This window comes from Gnatocerus cornutus, chromosome 4 (genome assembly GCF_029298725.1).
Source record: "Gnatocerus cornutus isolate USDA-ARS CGAHR chromosome 4, icGnaCorn1.1, whole genome shotgun sequence".
NCBI classification, from domain to species: domain Eukaryota; kingdom Metazoa; phylum Arthropoda; class Insecta; order Coleoptera; family Tenebrionidae; genus Gnatocerus; species Gnatocerus cornutus.
In genome coordinates, this window is record NC_142236.1 from 3,906,656 (window position 1) to 3,927,979 (window position 21,324).

The 21,324-nt window shown below is 33.0% G+C and overlaps 1 protein-coding gene across 1 annotated transcript in view; it reads left to right on the top strand.

Annotated features, from left to right (window-relative positions):
* The first annotated feature begins 1,412 nt into the window (after positions 1 to 1,412).
* unc-13 (protein unc13 homolog) overlaps positions 1,413 to 21,324 on the top strand; it is a 57,634-nt gene continuing 37,722 nt past the window's right edge. The window contains exons 1-2 of the mRNA XM_088034633.1: positions 1,413 to 1,500; positions 4,601 to 4,683. The gene's annotated coding sequence lies outside the window, so the exon portion shown is untranslated. The remainder of the gene's footprint in view (positions 1,501 to 4,600; positions 4,684 to 21,324) is intronic.

The following is a 21,324-nucleotide window of genomic DNA, read 5'->3' on the forward strand; positions in this document are numbered from 1 at the left end:
AAAACTGATTCTAAGCAACAAAAGCCTACAAAACTATGGCAAATGTCGCATTTTTCTAGCTGTTGTAGTTTCGGGAATTTTGAAAATTTTGAAAATAAAAACCAACTTTCAATAACTTCAATTGGCCATAACTCAATAATTTGTATTCGCACGTAGATTTTAAGCATGAATTTGGATTCTGCGTAAAATGAGTATACCGTGCAACTTAAGTTAGTTGTAAAAATCAGTGATCTAATTAGTTTGTCTTTTTTTTTTAAAGTCAAATTTTTGAATTTTGAAAACGACATTTTTTTATCATTTTTAAGAATGTAAAGTTTTTTAATCATGCCTCTTTGACAGTTTTAAATGGTTACAAACTGACCCACTTTCTAAAATTCCGTGTTCTATTGACATTTCGAAAACCACAATGTTAATTTTCTGCCATATCTCTTCAAAGTAACAATTTTTTTTTGGTCTTTTAATACGTCTTTGTAAATTTTTACTTTACAGTCAATTTCTAAAATTCTAAAAGCTAAAACGTGTCACTGTCGAATTTCGATACTCCTGTCATTTTCTAAGTCGAAAGTGCTGAACTGCCAGGCGATGATTTATGTACTTTTAAGGAGTATTTTAATCGCCATTTTCCGACATTTATGACTCCTCGCCACAGTCATTTTCCAATTGTCTCAGCTTTTATTGTCTGTCATTTAAATAGGCAGTGAATAAAGATGGTGGATGCGCGTCTCTTATAAATGCCCCAAATTTCTGAACACGACATCATAGATACGTTTGATTTAGGAACTCTTATCTGCCGCGAGACAGGAAGAATTTTTTATCTAGATCGCAATATATTGCCTTTTATACAAATGGTGGATGCGCCGGGAAAATCAAAATTTCCAACCGAGAAATGGATATGATGTAATTAATATTTAACGAGAAAACAAATTTTTGTGGTAATAACTTTACGTGGTTTCTATTTCTCCAGAATATTAAATTAATAAAATTTTAGTTAAATTTTTGAGGAGTTGAGTTGGTGGAATAGAGGGATTTGCCCATGGACACCACAACCATCGTATCCATTAGCATTAAGCAACAAACGAAGACCCATCTGTATGGGAGTAAGGCGCGCGCGGGGCCAAGAGAAATCAATATGAGGGGCGACTTAGGGGCGCAGGCTTGAGCCCTACTGAGCCTGGCGTTCGCCAGTATTCCTTTGCCCCACTCGCTTATTGCATCTCCGCATTCACCGCCGCCGTTCTATAAACGTACACTAAAATGCATCAGTGATGTCACTACTTTCATTCATAGTGTGATGTGTTGGAGAAATGCGGTGCAACAGTATAGTGCCGACGAACGCCGCTGGTCGGACCATAATGACCACGTGTGTTGTGAAAAGTGAAAAAGCGGTGTTACACTGTGTAAAGTGAACGAGAGTTTTTCGCCCAAAAATCGCACCGAACATGTTTTCGGAGTTGGCGTCCTTCCAGGACGAGACATGATTGGAGGAATTTGTATCAACAGGTTTTTTATTATTATTCGAAAAATGGGTTGTGGTGGCAACTTGTCGAAATGTTGGGGTTTTTTGAGGCGCACAAATCCCGGCTTGTTTAAGGAGGCTTTGGACGGTGGCGTGCGGCGGAATTTTGATGGGGGAAATCCAAACGAATGACAAAAATTTCTAGTTTTGACAGCTTAAAAGCGGCTTAGGGCTTCGAAGTAGGTCACTTTCAAGGACGTTACCACTGATAACTCTCAGTTAGTTCTAGGATTACATTTAACTGAATTAAGTTAATCCGCGGAGTTTGGAGTGAAATGATAGTTAACAGAAACTGCACTGAATCTAGTTAAAACTTTGTATGTAACTGCTTAATATGCTCAGCCAATTTTGCTAAAGTTAAAGTAGAATTTTGTCGCAAGTGCCAACTTTGATGTCTCTTAATTTTATTAGCTAGTTCCATTTTACTTTTTCCGACACTTTTCTTAAAAGTAGCTACTTAACCAATTGCTTTTAGACGGTGTTTTAACTAGTACAATTTTTGGCTATAATTTTTTTACACAGTATTTTAACTAGTCATAACTACCAATATTCTATTAATACATATAAGTAGCTAGCTAATCATGTAATAATTTTTCCAGTTTTAACTATTCAAAATTCTTAACTATCAGTTTTCTTTATCTGTACTGGCAATTAAGCTATGTTCACTTTTTCTTAATTTTAGTTATAACTTTTATTAGTTAGTTCTATTTAACTTTTCTCAAAATTATTTAATTTATTCCAATCTGAAATAATCAATCAATGAAATTGCGACAACAAAAATTCTCTTCGAAACTAGTTAATTAACTAATTTTTTTAATTAGTTAACTAATTGATTTGTCATTTCATATCAACACCATAATTCAAAAAGTATTAACTATAATTTTACTTTCGTTTGAAGTGGTAATTAAACTGTTCGTTTTTCTTAATTTTAGTTATGATTTTTATTAGTTAGTCTCGTTTTATAATTAATTTTATTTTAACTTTTTTTGAAATTTTCCTATAATGAGTTATTTTATATTTGAAATTATATTAACTAAATTCTAAAAGTAGCAGTTAACTTCTTAAAATAGCAATTATTTGCATTTTGACAGTTGACTTAACTAAATTTAACTATCAAAATTCGATTAATGTAAGTAGCTAACCATATGACAATTTTTGTAGTTTTAACTTATCAAAATTCATAATTATAATTTTTTTATTATTTTAGTTGTAATTTTTATTGGTTAGTTTTATTTATATTATAGTTATTCTCTAAAGATAGTAGTTTTGAGTGGCAGTTAAGTTGTAATTACTTTCTTTTAGTTATGAGATTTATTAGTTAGTCCGGTTTTATAGTAAATTTTATTTAACTTTTTCGAAGTTTATTTTATATTCGAACAGTCACTAACTAAATTCTAAAAGTTGTTTTTCTAAAATCAATTGCTTTTTAACATATTTTAACTAGTTTTAACTATCAGTTCAATTTATATAAGGAGCCAAGCATGTAACAATTAATCTAGTTGTAACTTATCAAAATGTCTAACTATCAATTTTTTCTTAGTTTTACTTATGATTTTTATTAGTTAGTTTTATTTAACTGTTCCTGAAACTTTCTTCAAAATTATACATAGTTATCCTTTAAAAATAGTTGTTTCGATTGACAGTTACTTCGTCGTAATTTTAGTTATAATTATGATATTTATTAGCTAGGCCGGTTTTATAGTTAATTTAATTTTTATTTATTTCGAATTCGAAAAAAGTAACAGTTGCCTTCCTAACTGCTTTCTGACAGTATCTTAACTAGTCTTAACTATCAAAGTTTAATTTATATACTAGGTAACAATAATTTCCAGTTAAAATGAAAAGTTAAAATGTGACTTTCAATAGCTAGAAAAATTTTATAGTTAACTATTCTCAAAGCTTTTCTCTTAAAATGCATTTCACTAAAATTAAAAAGCAGGTTTTCAAACATTCAGGAAACTATTTTTATTAGCTATAAATGTTAGAATAATAAATTAAATAATCCAATAAGAAACTAGCCAATAAAAAGTTACGTGAGAAATACCCGCCCGAGTTGGGAGTTTCTTGCGTTTTTTGTTATAAAAACCTCATTGATAACGACTCTGCGAACCAATGAATTAATTGTGTAATTTATCATGGCGGTCCGAACAAATAAAAAAAATGGTTCCGCCTACTAACTGCAGTTATCTTCATTTTGATGGAGTTTTCTCATTTTATAGTTAATTCCATTAAACTTCTCCCAACACTTTCCCCCAAAATAATCTAATTTATTTCACCTTCGAAAGGTCTACTAACTAAATTCTAAAAGCAGCAGTTATCCTCCAAACTACCACTTTTATTGACATTTTACGATCTTTTCCAACACATGTCGTCAGTTTTTCAAAGAAACGCACCCTAAATTTCCCGTTTCCGTTAAAAAACGACATTTTTACCTCCACTCTATCAACCCCCAACCCCCAATTAGTTACCAGCTAAATAATCACACGTGCACCATTTTCTAGTCGGAATGATTTTTCTTCGCGGCCACGAACTAGAGGATTAAAATCTGCGATAAAATCGCGTTCAACGACTTTAGGGAAAATTCCGAATGCAGAAGGGTTGGAAAAAAGTGGCTAAGTTCACGACAAACGTGAGCATTGGGGGGTTGATAAATATTCATAAAGGGGCAATAAAAGGCCGAAACTAAAACAAATCGTTTAAAACTAAATCGTCATGGAAAAAGGTCAACGATAAGGGGCGCGTTATCGGCACAGTTATTTCTTCTAATCAAAGAAGTCCAAGATCGATAAAGTAGAGCTCTACTTGTTGATAACTCGGTTTTTCCCTCGGATTTTGTTGTATTCGTCGCCGCCACCGCAACCCAAAAAATCGCAAATTCATCATCGACAAATTACGCATTAATTATTATTTCATCGCCAACTGGGAGAACTGAATAATTGAAAATCCAACACAGCCGGTAACGATTTTCCCGACAATAGCCAACGTTAGCGATTGTTCCGCTTGTTACATAATAAAAGCGTCAAGTCATTTCAATTTCATTATAAACATGAAAATTGGGCGAAAAACTCCGCTATTTTGTTACAGTGAGGTACTAAAAATTGTGCACAATGTTGAGTGTCTCGAAGCGACGAAAATCCCTAGTTAAACTGGATTATTGGCTCTAACAGGTCAGTGGTATTCTTTTCGGAAGTGCAGCGGCGACTTACATACATTGTCGTTCTGATTTATGCGGTTTAAACTCGAGCGGATGGAGGAGATGGAAAATAATAAAATGGGAGAATTTTTATTCATGTTGTGGGAGCCGCCAGCTATAAAGATATAAAGTACGGCGATGCTACGAAGAAAATCGGTAGATTCGGGCGGGGAACATCTACGTGCAGTTTATCGTCATCTGTTGTGTCGATTTTCATTTTTAAGACGAGGAGAACATTTCCAATATTTTCTTTCTAAGCCTGTAATTTTGTCAGTTTTGACGCTAGATGAATAAAATTTTGGAAAATTACTTCTTTTAACTTCTCCATTATCTCCTCTAAATTTCAGAAATTTAGAGCTTCAGACACAATTTTTAGAATCTTTTATTTTTAAGACTAGAATACACTTCCAACGTTTTCTACGCAAGCTTGTAAATTTAATTTTGACGCTAGTTGAATAAGATTTAAGGAGATTACTTCCTTTGACTTGTTTATTATTTCCTCCAAATGTCAAAAATTTAGAGCAACAGACGCAATTTTTAGAAGTTTTTATTTTGAAGACAAGGAGACAATTACAACATTTTCTATGCAAGCCTGTAATTCCCCCAGTTTTAACGTTAGGTGAATATAATTTTGGGAGATTATTTCTTTTGACTTGTCTATTATCTCCTCCAAATTCAAAAAGTTCAGAGCAGCAAACCCAATTTTTAGAAATTTTTATTTATAAAACGAGGGGACATTTCCAACATTTTCTATCGAAGTCTGTAATTTTGTCTATTATATCATCTAAATGTCAAAAATTTGGGGCAACAGACACAATTTTTAGAAATTTTTATTTTGAAGTCGAGGATACATTTCCAAAATTTTTTGTCAAAGCCTGCAATTTCGACAGTTTTGACGGTAGATGAATAAAATTTTGAAAAACTTTTTTTAATTTGTCAATTATCTTCTACAAATCTCAGAAATTTAAAGTAACGGACACAATTTTTAGAAATTTTTATTTTGAAGACGAATCACTTCCAACATTTTCTATGCAAGCCTGTAATTTCGGCAGTTTTGACGTTAAGCGAACAAAATTTTTGATCACTTTGTTTTTGACCTGTTTATTATTTTCTCCAAATTTCAACAATTTAGAGCAACAGACAATTTTTAGAATTTTTTTTTATAAAATGACAGGACATTTCCAACTTTCTCTATCGAAGCCTGTAATTTTGACAGTTTTGACGCTACATGAATATAATTTTGGGAAATCACTTCTTTTGACTTTTCCATTATCTCTTTTAAATCTCAAAAATTTTACAACAGACGCAATTTTTTCAACATTTTCTATGCAAGCCTGTAGTTTTGACAGTTTTGACGCAAGATGAATTAAATTTTAGAAGATTACTTTTTTTGACTTCTCTAATATTTCCTCTAAATTTCAGAAATTTGAAGCTTCAGACACAATTTTTAGAAACTTTTATTTTTAAGACTAGAATACACTTCCAATGTTTTCTATGCAAGCTTGTAATTACGACAGTTTTGACGCTAGATGAAGAAAATTTAAGGAAATTACTTTTTTTGACTTGTCCATTATTTCCTCCAAATGTCAAAAATTTAGAGCAACAGACACAATTTTTAGAAATTTTTATTTTGAAGACGAGGAGACATTTCCAACATTTTTTATGCAAGCCTGTAATTTCGACTGTTTTAACGTTAGGTGAATATAATGTGGTGAAATTATTCCTTTTGACTTGTCTATTATCTCCTCTAAATTCCAAAAATTTAGAGCAACAGACCTAATTTTTAGAATTTTTTTTTATAAAACGAGGGGACATTTCCAACATTTTCTATCGAAGCCTGTAATTTTGACAGTGTTGACGCTAGATGAATATAATTTCGGGAAATTGTTCTTTTTGACTTGTTCATTATGTTTTCTAAATGCCAAAAATTTGGGGCAACAGACACAATTTTTAGAAATTTTTATTTTGAAGACGAGGATACATTTCCAAAATTTTCTGTCAAAGCCTGCAATTTCGACAGTTTTGACGGTAGATAAATAAACATTTTGGAAAATTACTTTTTTTAGTTTGTCAATTGTCTTCTACAATTCTCAGAAATTTATAGCAACGGACACAATTTTTAGAAATTTTTATTTTTATGACGAGGAGACACTTCCAACGTTTTCTATGCACGCCTGTAATTTCGACAGTTTTGACGCTAGATGATGATTCTTTGGAGCCGTATTCGTTGCGGTTATTGAGATTTCCTAGATTCTCCTAGATTTTCGATGCGTCGCTACACTTGAGAGCAATTCCTGATTCTTTGTGCTCGCAAAGTTCGAGTTTAATATTTGATGTTGGCGCCCAACTCGGGTTCTGGCGCTCAACGTGGGTCTTGGCGCCCAACAATCGATAATTACATGACTCGCCGTTTTTCGGCAGAATTTTTCCTCATGTTGTGGGAGCCGCTAGCTATAAAGATATAAAGAACGGCGATCCTGCGAAGAAAATCGGAGGATACCTTAGTACTGGCGCCCAAGGCGGGGCCGGGCAATACCGCGCGCCGCGCCTTCCCAAACAGCTTAATCTCCCTCATTACTCGCGAGTGACCTCCTACTTCAAATCGATTCTAATTGAACTTTATAAATGTTAACACAGCGCGTCCATTTATAATTAATTGGTTCAATGTGTCTCCCTGACAGTGATTCCTGCACTCAATTACCCCGCGGACTGAATTTCCTGGCAATCGATTTCGTCCGCCGCAAACAAAGTCGACAAATTTCGAATGTGGGAAATTCAATTTCGCTCCAAAGGGGGAAAATCTTTTCCCAAATGTTACTCTTTTTTAATTAAGTCGGCTCGGGGAGCTCTGAATGCAGATTGCAAGGATAAAGCGAATGTGGAAACAAAGGGGCGACAATGGGGCAAAAAATCTTTTGTCCACTTGATACGATAATCATAAACAAGCTTTTCGGGGAATGAATGAAACAATTGATCAATACGCGTGGATTAATTATTCAGTTTTGGGGTATTAATAGCCGCACAGACGCGCCGAGTCGTAGTCGAACATATTGCACCCCATAAGAGTCTATCGATTCAGGAAAGCTTCAGTGTTATCTTAATTCTATGGAGGAAGCTGAATTCTGAACGAAGGATGAAAAGCTCCATTATGTTTCTATCATTTTTCGATCAGGAAACTTGGCTCGGCGACAATCCTGCTTGGAATTTAGTTTATTTTTCTACAATTTGGAAAATCTCACGTCCTGCAGGATTGAATTCCTGCAATATCCACTAATGACCGGTTATTGTGTTTATATTCAGGTCAGACGCGTCTAAAAGCTCGTAATTAATGACAAGCTTTTATGTAATTGACATGGGGCTGTCTTTATTGGGGTTACTAGGAAAATCTATTTCCTTCCGCGACTTTTGGGGTGGAAAGTGGCATTGCTCAAAACCACCAACTAATATCAGAGGGAAAAGGATTTAATAACGTCGTAAATTCTGCAATACTTGTACAAAAAGCCGGTTCTGGATCGTAAGCAAATTTTAATTAAAATCCCACCCTAATGAATATTCCGATTTAAATGCGATGCATTTGTTTAGATAAAATTCAAAATTAAGAAACCAAAATGCAAAGCAGCTCAGTTGAGTCACATTTCATGGCCTGTCGTATTTGCCTTGAGTTAGAGCAGTATTGGTTTAATACAAGGTTTCTAGCATCAAGGGTGGCTCTGTAATTTCTGTCATGTACTATTTTGCCGCCTTGTTTTTATAGTGAATATAACTATTTTGAAAATTACTCATAATGTCACTTACGACAATGACGCTTCAGTTATGTTTTTGTGTTCAAGTTTTAGATTTGCAGGTCTCAACTCATAACTAGAACAGTTTTTTTTTTCAAAACTTACTTTACTCCATGATTGAGGTTAACTACAAATGCAAGTTGAAAAATCTAAACCCATATTTCTAATGAGTGACAAATTTCTTTAATGTTTGATACCCACTTTTGATGCTAGAAACATTTATAAACACCTTGTATGTTTGCTGCACTCATAACATCACTAATAAACTTCTGATGATGTCAATCGTCAAAAATTTTGAACGAAAAACACAATTTTTAGAATCTTTCATTTTTAAGATAAGGAGACATTTCCAACATTTTCTACGCAAGCACGTAATTTTGACAGTTTTGGCGCTAAAGGAATAAAATTTTGGAAGATTACTCCTTTTGACTTGTCCATTTTTTCCTCCATATCTCAAAAATTTAGAACAGCCGACACAATTTTTAGAAATTTTTGTTTTTAGGACGAGGAGACATTTCTAACATTTTCTATCCAAGCGTGTTATTTCGACAGTTTTAACGCTAGAAGAATAAAATTTTCTCTGAGATTACTTTTTTTGACTTGCCTATTATCTACTTCAAATCTCAAAAATTTAGAGCAACAGACACAATTTTTAGAAAATTTCACTTTTAGGACGAGAAGACATTTTCAACATTTTTTATCCAAGTCTGTAGTTTTGTCAGTTTTTATGTTAAAAACATGAAAATTATGTTTTTTTGTCTTGTCCATTATTTTTACCAAATCCTAAAAATTTAGAGCTACAGACACGATTTTTAGAAATTTTATTTTTAAGACAAGGAGACATTGGCAACATTTTTTATCCAAGCCTGTAATTTCGACAGTTTTGACGCTAAAAAAAAATGAAATTTTGGGAGAATACATTTTCTTGACTTGTCCATTATCTCTCCAAATCTCAAAAATTTAGAGCAAGAGACCCAATTTTTTGAAATTTTTTTTAAGACGAGGAGACATTTCCAATATTTTCGATCCAAGCTTGTTGTTTCGACAGTTTTGACGCTGGAAGAATGAAAAATGGGAAAATTACTCTTTTTGACTTGTTCATTATTTCTTCCAAATATTAAAAATTTAGAGAAACAAACACAATTTTTAGAAATTTTTGTTTTTAGGACGAGGAGACATTTCTAACATTTTCTATCCAAGCCTGTTATTTCGACAGTTTTAACGCTAGAAGAATAAAATTTTCTCTGAGACTACTTTTTTTGACTTGCCTATTATCTACTTCAAATCTCAAAAATTTAGAGCATCAATTTTTAGAAAATTTCACTTTTAGGACGAGAAGACATTTTCAACATTTTCTATCCAAGTCTGTAGTTTTGTCAGTTTTTATGTTAAAAAAATGAAAATTGGGGAGATATGTTTTTTTGTCTTGTCCATTATTTTTACCAAATCCTAAAAATTTAGAGCTACAGACACCATTATTTTAGAAATTTTTATTTTTAAGACAAGAAGCCATTGGCAACATTTTTTATCCAAGCCTGTAATTTCGACAGTTTTGACGCTAAAAAAATGAAATTTTGGGAGAATACATTTTCTTGACTTGTCCATTATCTCTCCAAATCTCAAAAATTTAGAGCAAGAGATCCAATTTTTAGAAATTTTTATTTTTAAGACGAGGAGACATTTCTAACAATTTCTATCCAAGCCTGTAATTTAGACAGTTTTGATGCTAGAAAATTGAAATTTAAGGAAATTAATCTTTTTGCATTGTTTTTAGCGAATATCAAAAATTCAGAACAAAATGCACAATTTTTAGAAATTTTCATTTTGTATCCTTGCTTTTGGCGCTCAACACGGGAAAAAAGTTTAGGATGATAATTTGGCTCCCAACCGGGGGTTTTGTTTCTAATCAAAAGCGAGTAAAATGTAAAACTTTGACCTAAATTAAAACTATCAGATTCGAAGCCTTAAAACTGCATATAAAACTCTTGTAAACGTTGACGGGTTTCGTATTGTCTCCAGTTATTTTAAGTTATTTAGAAACGTGCACGTCACAAACATTCTTGAAACGAACGTTCTTTATAATGCAGCGGCTCGTTCCTGTTCAACTGTCATTCTAGAGCTTATACAAGTCGATATTTTCTTCTCCGATTTAAACTGAAAGAACTTACAGGGAGATAAAAGTGTATTCGTCGATTTTATAATGGTGGCATCGTTTGGACCTGTCAAATGCGCAAATTTCAAAGTCTCCGCATTGTCTAGATTCTTTGGAGCCGTGTTCGTTGCGGTTATTGAGATTTCCTAAATTCTCCTAGATTTTCGATGCGTCGCTACACTTGTGAGAAATTCCGGATTCTTTGCGCTCGGAAAATTCGAATTTGAGGTTGGCGCCCAACGCGGGGTGTGGGCTAAATAGTGAAAAAACAATCGATAATTTCATCACTCGTCATTCTGCGGCGCAATTTTTCCTCAGTTTTGGTGGCCTCCTCCAGAAGCGCTTAATTACGAAGTCGATACATATAAACCGACTTCATTTACTCAACACGAAACTTCCGAGCTTTGAAAGCTGAGAACGTCTGCTTTTGATATCGCACAGGTGACGTTAACATGACACAATTCACTTTATTATAGCAACTTTAAACAACCTTCCGACAGTAAGTCATTTATTAAACCGCAAATAAATATCGCATCATCCCCGATACATAAAACACACCCCCGTTGGAGTTCTTAGCGTTGAAAAAATTGCTATTAATCGAACTCCTCCATTCCAACTTATCAAGATGACTAGACGTGTCTGTGTCAGGGGCGCAAAAGGGGGTGCTGGTCGATATTCCAGAGAGAAACTTGTACACGCGCTTTTTAGACCTGCTTCTTGATAATACGTACAACCCCTATAAGTACTGAAGGGAAAAAAAATCTCCCACATCAATAACTCGCGATATTAATAAAGACGAGAGATTTATTATACGGATACAAGAAAGTTTTAATTAAAACTTCCGAGTTTTGACATGATAGGAACTCCATCTTGGTTTGTTTAGTCGTTTTTTTTGGGGAAATTAGGTCGAATTGGGGAATTTCATTTGTCGTAGTTGGTTTAATTTAACGGGGTGGTTTCTGGGTTTTAACTAGGGGGGTAAATTTACCTAAAGCCACAGCCACTAATCTAGGAGCCGAGAAGTTAGCGAGGTTTGGAAGTTGGTGACCAGTAGTGCCAACATTACGCTAGACCGGCGCATCCACCATTTTTTTTGGGCGTCTCTAGAAGTTTCAATATACGCCCATTGCTACCAACTGCCGCTAAAGACAGTAAATGCTTGGATGTGAATGCCCGGCGCATTCACCATTTCTCACAATACACTTTTTTTTCATGACGTTTGGAAAAGTTTTCAACAAATTTTACGAAGCACCCATTGTTACCAACTTTCACAGAACACAGTAAATGCCTGGATACAAAATCTAATAGCCGGTGTTGCCAACCTGACACTCTGGCCCGGCGCATTCACTATTTTCACAATACTTTATTTTGTTTTGGGGTGTTTGGAGAAGTTTTCGGCGGATTGTACGCGGTGTTCATTGCTACCAATTTTCACAGACGACATTAAATGTTTTGAGACGAAAACTAATGGCCAGTGCTGCCAACCTGACCCACTGGCCTGGTGCATCCACCATTTTGCACAACAAAAATAGTATTGTGTTTAAATTTCATCTTTGTATTCCTAAATTTGAGAAAAGTACGAATTTTAAACAAAAGTATTGCAAATTTTTAGTTCGTGCAAGAAAAAAATTCCGAAAATTCTGTTTTTGGTTCTAAACTTTTTGAATTTTGCAGAATTAACAAGCGGGTCAAAAATAATGTTTCTAAGTTTCTTCATGGAATTTCTACAATTACGGAAAAATCAAAATTTTATAAAAAATATTGGAAATTTCTGGTTCGTCCGAAAAGAAAAATTTACTAAAACTCCGTTTTTGGTTTTAAAATTTTGGAATTTGGCATTGATAACAAGCGGATTAAAAATAGAAATATCTTTAAATTTCGTCTTTGAATTCTTGAAATTGAAGAAAATTCGAAATTTTAATTAAGAATTTTACAAATTTTTAGTTCGTCCGTAAAATAATTAAAAATTTTGTTTTTAGTCTTACACTTTTGGAATTTTGTAGCGTTAACACTCGGTTCAAAAGTAGTTATTTTCCTAAATTTCTTTATTAATGTCCTTAAATTGAAGAAAATACGAAATTTTATAAAACATTGGAAATTTCTAGTCCGTCCGAAAAGAAAAAAAATTTAAAAAATTCTGTTTTTGGTTCTAAAATTTTGGAATTTAGCAACGATGACAAGCGGACTTAAAATAGTAATATCTTTCAATTTTGTCTTTGAATTCCTAAAATTGAAGAAAATATAAAATTTTAATTAAGAATTTTACAAATTTTCAGTTCGTCCGTAAAATAATCCAAAAATTCTGTTTCTTGTCCTAAACTTTTGGAATTTTGTAGCGTTAACACCCGGTTCAAAAGTAGTAATTTTCCTAAATTTCTTCATTAAACTCCTTAAATTGAGGAAAATACGAAATTTTATAAAAATTATTGAAAATGTCTAGTTCGTCCGACAAGAAAAATTTTCAAAACATTTATTTTTGGTCTTAAAATGTAGGAATTTAGTTAACAAGCGGGTCAAAAGTAATAATGCCTCTAAATTTTTATATTGAATTCTTGAAATTAAGGAAAAAACGAAATTTTATGAGAAATATTGAAAAAATTTAGTCTGTCCGAAAAAAAAATTTTCAAAATCTTTAATTATCGTCTTAAAATTTTGGAATTTAACAGAGTTAACAAGCTGATTAAAAATAGTAATGCCTTTAAATTTCATCGTCGTATACTTAAAATACAGGAAAATACGAAATTTAATCCAAAATATTTCAAATTTTTACTAAGTACGTCCGTAAAAAGGAACAAGGTTTTTGTTTCTGGTCTTAAACTTTTGAAAATTTGCAGAATTAACGGATCAGAAGTAGTAATTTCTCTAAACATCGAAAATTTCTAGTCTGTTCGAAAAGAAAAATTTTCAAAAACTTTATTTTTGATTCTAAAAGTTAACAAGCGGATCAAAAATAATAATACCTCTCTCCAAATTCTATTTTTATATTTCTAAAATTGAGGAAAATACGAAATGTAATCGAAAGTTTTTTTTATCGTTTCATTTGAAGAAGTTTTTAGCAGATTGTACACGGCACCCATCGTCAACGGACGACACTAAATGTTTGAAGACGAAAACTGATGGCCAGTGCTGCCAACCTGCCACGGCCCGGCGCCTCCACCGTTCTTCACAATCCATTTTTTGTTTCGTTTTTTTTTTCTCATAGCGTCTAGAAAAGTTTTCATCAGATTTGGAGCGACAGCCCCCCATTGTACCCGTGATCTATGTCCCGTTCCACCTCATCGTCGTTAATTTCGCATCGGGCCCGTTTTTTCGCCCCCAACAAGTGGAAGCGAATATTTATGTGTTTACCCTTTCTTAATGCGAATTTAACCCTCGGTATGTTTCTTGGGGTTCGGCCAAAGACTTGTTGCTCCCCAACTATTTCTATCACAATGACGAATTTATGAAAACTTTCGAGTGTAATTACAGCCCAATTACCCGAGTGCATAGCGTGATGAGAACCCACACGCCACCAGGAAATCTCGGGAAAATTAGAATAAGAAACATTTCGAGCGCCGGGAGGCTTGGAAAAATCGCAATTTTCTCATCCCGTCCAATTATTTCGAGCCGTCTAGACCTAAAAAAAGATTACGTGCCCCCGAAAAATCATGCTTTCCATTGTGACGTTCCGTACAATCAATCTTTTGTATGCTGCGCCCGAAAATTCCGCTCCAAGTTTGTATTGTTCAAACTTGGATGATTATTTCTGTTTAAATTATTTTGTTCCTATACTTTAAAACGAATGATTGATGATTAAAACTAAAAGTTCCGTCATTATACGCTCTAAAAGCGAACTTATCGAGTATCGAAAAGCTCCACGCGAAAGCGAAATCTGATTCTCCAAACGCTTTGTGCTTTTTCCATGTCTTTGTGTTTAATTACACCAACAATTGGCGCTTTGACGTCGCAATGTGTCGTCAGCTTGTTACCATTTGTCGGGTCACCAATAATTAATTAGATCGGATTGTTCCATCGCTGTAATATGTAATTTTGAGTGATTAACATACTCGGGATCAAATCACGGATAATTGGCGCCCAACGCGGGGGAAAAGTCTAGGGTGAGATGGGGTAGAAGTGGCGCCCAACACGGGGCAATATCCTTAATTCTCTTAAAAGATCAATTAAGGAGCTCTCAGAAGATAAAATCGTTCCAGATTAGAAGTCGAATATCAATAAAATGCGAAAAAACGGAGCTTTAATTAACACTCTCGACATCAAACGGAAAACTGCTTAGTTTGTTTATGCATCACGAGTGTGAAGTACCAATTTTCGTCGCCAGTGTGGTCCATTCTTCAAACGGGTCAAAAGCAGTAATGCCTCTAAATTTCATCTTTGTATTCCTAAAATTAAGGAAAATACGAAATTATTAAAGAATATTTAAAATCTTTAGTTCCTTTTAAGAAAACAAAATCCAAAAATTCTGTTTTTGCTCCAAAATTTTGAAATTTGGCAGAGCTAACAAGCGGATTAAAACTGGTTATGTCTCTAAATTTCAAATTTGTGTTTTTAAAATTGAGAAATATTTATAATTTACCCAAAAATATTACAAAATTTTAGTTCATCCGAAAAGAAAAAATTCTAAAAATTTGGTATTTTGTTCTAAAATTTTGGAATTTGGCACACTTAATAAACAAGTTAAAAGTAGTAATACCTCAAAATTTCTTTCAAGGAAAATATTAGCCAATTCGTTTTAATTTAAAAAAATCCTTAAATATTTATAACTGATTCTAAACAATTTTGGAATTTGGCTGAGTTAACAAACGAGTCAAAAGTAGTAATACCACTAAATTTGGTCTTTGTATTCTTAAAATTAGGCAAAACGAGTAACAATTAATTTAGCAGCTAGTTCATTTCCAAATAATTCAACCATGCGTATCGAACCAAGGACTCCTTGCTTCTTACACAATACTCAGATTTTTAGCATCGTAATTTTTTGCCATTACCTGAGTTAAAAACCAAATCGTTTTTAGTTAAAAGATGTGCAAACACTTTAGATAATTAACTCTTTTCAACCTTTCCAAGGACATCTCAAAGAACCACTTCCTGCAATCGGTAAACACGACTTACCTCCCCATCCTATTGATCACTTCTTTGAAGTCGAACTTTTGCGAGATTAACCTTAAACAAAATTGTTTACTTTTCTTATTCCTCGAAGTTTCAGTCCGACACGCAAAATTCTTCTGTTGAAAGTAATCGAAAATATTTTCAATATAATTAGAAACAAAAGAATTATACCATGTTGCGATAATGCCTGAAGGGACTTAAAATGGATCCAATTTTGAGTGATTAGCTTACAAATCACGTCGCACCGGGTAATTGGCGCCCAATGCGGGGGAAAAGTCTAGAGTGGAGATAGGGAAAGAGGGGCGCCCAACACGGGGCAATATCCTTAATTCTCTTAAAAGATCAATTAAGAAGCTCTCAGAAGATAAAATCGTTCCAGATTAGAAGTGCCCCCATTCAGGCACGTCGAATATCAATAAAATGCGAAAAAACGGAGCTTTAATTAACACTCTCGACATCAAACGGAAAACTGCTCAGTTTGTTTATGCATCCCGAGTGTGAAATACCAATTTTCGTCGATAGTGTGGTCCATTCTTCAAGCGGGTCAAAAGCAGTAATGCCCCTAAATTTCATCTTTGTATTCCTAAAATTAAGCAAAATACGAAATTATTAAAAAATATTTAAAATTTTTAGTTCCTTTTAAGAAAAAAAATCCAAAAATTTTGTTTTCGGTCCAAAATTTTGAAATTTGGCAGAGATGACTAACAAGCGGATTAAAACTGATTATGCCTTCAAATTTCAAATTTGTCTTCTTAAAATTGAGAAATATTTAAAAATTACTCAAATATTAAAAATTTGGTTTTTGGTTCTAAAATTTTGGAATTTGACACTCTTAATAAACGAGTTAAAAGCAGTTAGTCGTCTAAATTTCAATTTCAACATGTGTTCCTAAAATTAAGGAAAATACAAAATTTATCAAAAATATTAAAAAAAAATTGTTCTTCTTGAGAGGTGAAAAATTCCAAAAACTGTTTTCGTTTCTAAAATTGTTAGATTTGACAAAGCAAACAAGTGAATTAAAAATAAAAATGCCTTCAAATTTCATCTTTGTATTCTTAATAAATTTAAGAAATAGATGAAATTTACTCAAAAATATTGCAAATTTTTAGTTCAACTGAAAAGAAATAATTCTAAAAACTTGGTTTTTTGTTAAAATTTTGGAATTTTGCACACTTAATAAACGATTTAATAGCAGTTATGCCTCAAAATTTCATTCTTGAATTCCTAAAATTGTAAAAAATACGAATTTAAATCTAAAATGTTGGACATTTTTAATTCGTTTTGATTTAAACTTTTTTTTATAAATTTATGTCTGATTCTAGAACTTTGGAATTTGGCACAGTCAACAAACGAGTCAAAAGTAGTAATACTACTAAATTTGATCCTTGTATTTTTAAAATTAAGGAAAATAGGTAACAAGTAATTCAGCAGCTAGCTTATTTACAAATAATTTGACCATGCGTATCGAACCAGGGGCACCCTACTTCTTACATAATAACCAAATCGTTTTTAGTTAATGATGTGCAAACACTTTAGATAATTAACTCTTTTTAACCTTTTCAGCGATCGGTAAACTCGACTTACCTCCCCATCCTATTGATCACTTCTTTGAAGTCGAACTTTTGCGAGATCAACCCTAAACAAAATTGTTTAGTTTTATTATTCCTTCAAGTTTGAGTCCGACCCGCAAAATTCGTCTGTTGAAAGTAATCGAAAATATTTTCAAAATAATTAGAAACAAGAGAATAATACATATGCGTCCATGTTGCAATAATGCCTGAAAGGACTTAAAATGCATCCAAAAGAAAAGTCTAGGCTTGAGGTAGGGAAACAGTGGAGCCCAACACGGGGCAATATCTTTAATTCTGTTAAAAGATCAATTAAGAAGCTCTCAGAAGATAAAATCGTTCCAGATTAAAAGTGCCCCTATTCAGGCACGTCGGATATCAATAAAATGCGAAAAACGGAGCTTTAATTAACACTCTCGACATCAAACGGAAAACTGCTCAGTTTGTTTATGCATCCCGAGGGTGAAGTACCAATTTTCGTCGCGAGTGCATTCTTCAATGGGCATCATGCGTTTACGGGCAGTAATATAAAAATTATGAAGCCACGCCACGGTTTAATATGAACATTCGTTTATATGCCATGAATACTAAATCGGTTCATTGAAATTCTCGGCTCTCTCTAGGCCTAAAAACCGATACTGGGCTTGTATTAGCTTTTCTTAATTACTCGACTTTTTACCGGCCCGCGAAACTCATTAAATATAAGTGAAAAGTTTGATGGAAACAAACATAGAGAAGCTTTAACGAACGACAGAATTAATTAATGCAGAGCTGAATTGAGCAAGTGCACATTGTGCACTTGGAAAGAGGTGGCAATTTAGGGAATTTGTCTTTAATTGGTTGGCTTAGGATACAGTATGGCGGATTCAAGATGGCGGAAAGTTGTCAGTTTGACGTTTCGAGGTTTGGCGGCCTACTAGATCCGAGCGATGCACCAGTTTTTGACGTTTCGGGGTTAGGCGGCCTACTAGACCCGGGCGATGTGCCAGTTTTGCTAGTTTATTTCCAAACTGGGAATTTAAGCGCTGGATCCATTAACGCTCTCATAAATATTCGACTATTGTATCGTCAAAACTCGTAAATAAAAGTTCAACCTGTACCATGAAAAATCCCCGACAACACGTAAAACGACATCAATTCACAAATCATTTTTCGACGAAAATAAAAGATCGACCCTATGCAACCCTTTCAACATTGTAATGAAACACTTCGTCCGGTGGTCGCTTTGATCCGCGTCACTGTGCATCCCTTTTAGGGAATTTTAATAAAAACGTCAACTTTATTAACCCACGTCTTTTCGTTTAGTAATGTAAATATGAGATATTTCGCAATTTTCCTCAGTTGTCAACCGGTTCTTGAACCACGCGGAGACATTTTTTTAGGTGGGCGAGCTTTTATGGCGTGTTTACAAGTTTAACGACGCGTCTCTGGCAAAAGTATGGATTGTGAACGTTATGCATTTCGAGATTTATGAACTTGGGGGTTAGTGACGCACCATTAGCCAGTCGCACTGCGAAAGACAGGAGATAAAAAATGGATGAGAGGATCAACGGGAATTGAGGCATTAAGAGGGACGTATGGAAGTTTAGTCAACTGGCAATTGTGACTTACTTTACTGAATTAGCTAATCAACTTTTTACTGTTTTTATTAGTTTTTGTCACTTATTAAAATACAACTTATGATGACTTATTTAACTCTTTTTAGTTGTTTTTAGCAGTGAGTAATTATAAGTTAAATAATTTAATTAATAGCTAATGCCTCTAAATTTCATCTTTGAATATCTAAAATTGCAAAAAATACGAAATTAAATCAAAAATATTGAAAATTTTCAGTTCGTCCATGAAGAAAAAAATTTCCAAAAACTTTTTTTCTGGTTCTAAACTTTCGGAATTTTTAAGTCGAGTTGACTTGACTAGTAATACCTTTAAATTTATTCATTAAATTTCTGAAACTGGGAAAAGCACGAAATGTTATGAAAAACAATGGAAATTTCTATAGTTCGTCAGAAAAAAAAATCCAAAAATTTTGTTTTTGGTTCTAAAATTTTGGTATTTGGTAGAGTTAACAAGCGAATCAAACATAGTAATACCTCTAAATTACATCTTGATATTTCTAAAATTGATAGAAATACGAAATTTATTAAAAAATATTAGAAATTTTTAGTTCGTCAATAAAAAAAAATAAAAAATTTTGTTTCTGATCCTACAATTTTGGAATTATGCAGACTTAACATGTGGGTCAAAATTAGTAATGCCTCTAAATTTTATTTATGTATTTCTAAAATTGAGGAAAATACGAAATTTAATCAAAACTTTTCGAGATTTTTAGTTCGTCTGAAAAGAAAAAATTCTAAAAATTTCGATTCTGATTTTAAAATTTTGGAATTTTGCAGAGCTAAGAAAGGGTTTAAAAATAGTAATGTCCTTAAATTTCATCTTTGTAGTTCCAAAATTGTAGTAAATACGAAATTTAATCAAAACGTTTTTGGGAATGTTTTGTTCGTTCGAAAAAAAAATTCTAAAAATTTTGGCTCTGGTTCTAAAATTTTGGAACTTGGCAGAGTTAACCAGCATGTCAAGCATAGTAACGTTTTTAAATTTTATTTTTGTATTCGTAAAATTGAGAAAAATACCAAATTTTCTCAAAAATATAGTAAATTTTCAGTTCAGTTCTAGTGCTGATCCTAAAATTTTGGAATTTTGCGAAGTTAACATGTGGGTTCAAACTAGTAAATCCTCTAAATTTCATCTTTGTTTTTCTAAAATTGAGGAAAACACGCAATTTAATCTAAATTTTTAGTGTTTTTTAGTTCGTCCGAAAAAAAAAATCTAAAAGATTATTTCTGGTTATAAAATTTTGGAACTTGGCAGAGTTACCAAGCAGGTCGAGAATACTATTGCCTCGAAATTTCTTTTTTGTTTTCCTAAAATTAAAGAAAATACGAAATTTAATCAAAAATATTTGAAATTTTTAGTTGCTCTTAAGAGAAAAAATTCCAAAAACTGTTTTTAATCCTAAAATTTTGGAATTTGTCAAAGTTAACAAAGGAATTAAACATAGTGATGTTTCTAAATTTTATTTTAGTATTCCTAAAATTGAGGAATATTTGAAATTTACTCAAAAATTTTGCAAAATTTTAGTTCATTCGAAAAGAAACCATTCTAAAAATTTGGTTTTTTGTTCTAAAATTTTGGAATTTGGCATACTTAATAAACGAGTTGAAAGTAGTAATGCCTCAAAATTTCATTCTTAAATTCCTAAAATTAGGAAAAATACGAATTTTAATCTAAAATATTGGACATTTTTAGTTCATTTTAATGTAACAAAATTCTTAAAAATCTAAATCTGGTTTTAGAATTTTGGAATTTTGCAGAGTTAACAAACGAACCAAAGTTGTAATAACCACTAAATTTTTTCCTTGCTTTCTTAAAATTACAGTAAATAAGTAACAAGTAATTCAGCAGCTAGCTTATTTTCAACCATGCGTATCGAACCAAGGGCATCGTATTTCTTACACAATAACCAGCTTTTTATCACCGCAATTTTTTCCGTACGTTTCGCTTTTTGCCATTACCTGAGTTAAAAACCAAATCGTATTTAGTTAAAAGATGTGCAATCACTTTAGATAATTAACTCCTTTCAACCTTTCCAAGGACATCCCAAAGAACCACTTCTTGCAATCGGTAAACTCGACTTCCTTTCCCATCCCATTGATCACTTCTTTGAAGTCGAACTTTTGCGAGATTAACCCTAAACAAAATTGTTTACTTTTCTTATTCCTCCAAGTTTCAGTCCGACACGCAAATTTCCTTCGTTGAAAGTAATCGAAAATAATTACAAGATAATTAGAAACAAAAGGATAATACATATGCGTCCATGTTGCGATAATGCCTGAAGGGACTTAAAATGGTCGCCGAAACACGCACGCTTGCACATTTGGGTTCGTTAGACCCGTCACGCTTGATTTAGATGTTTCCTAGTGTTATTTTCTAGGGGAGTTTAGTTGCCG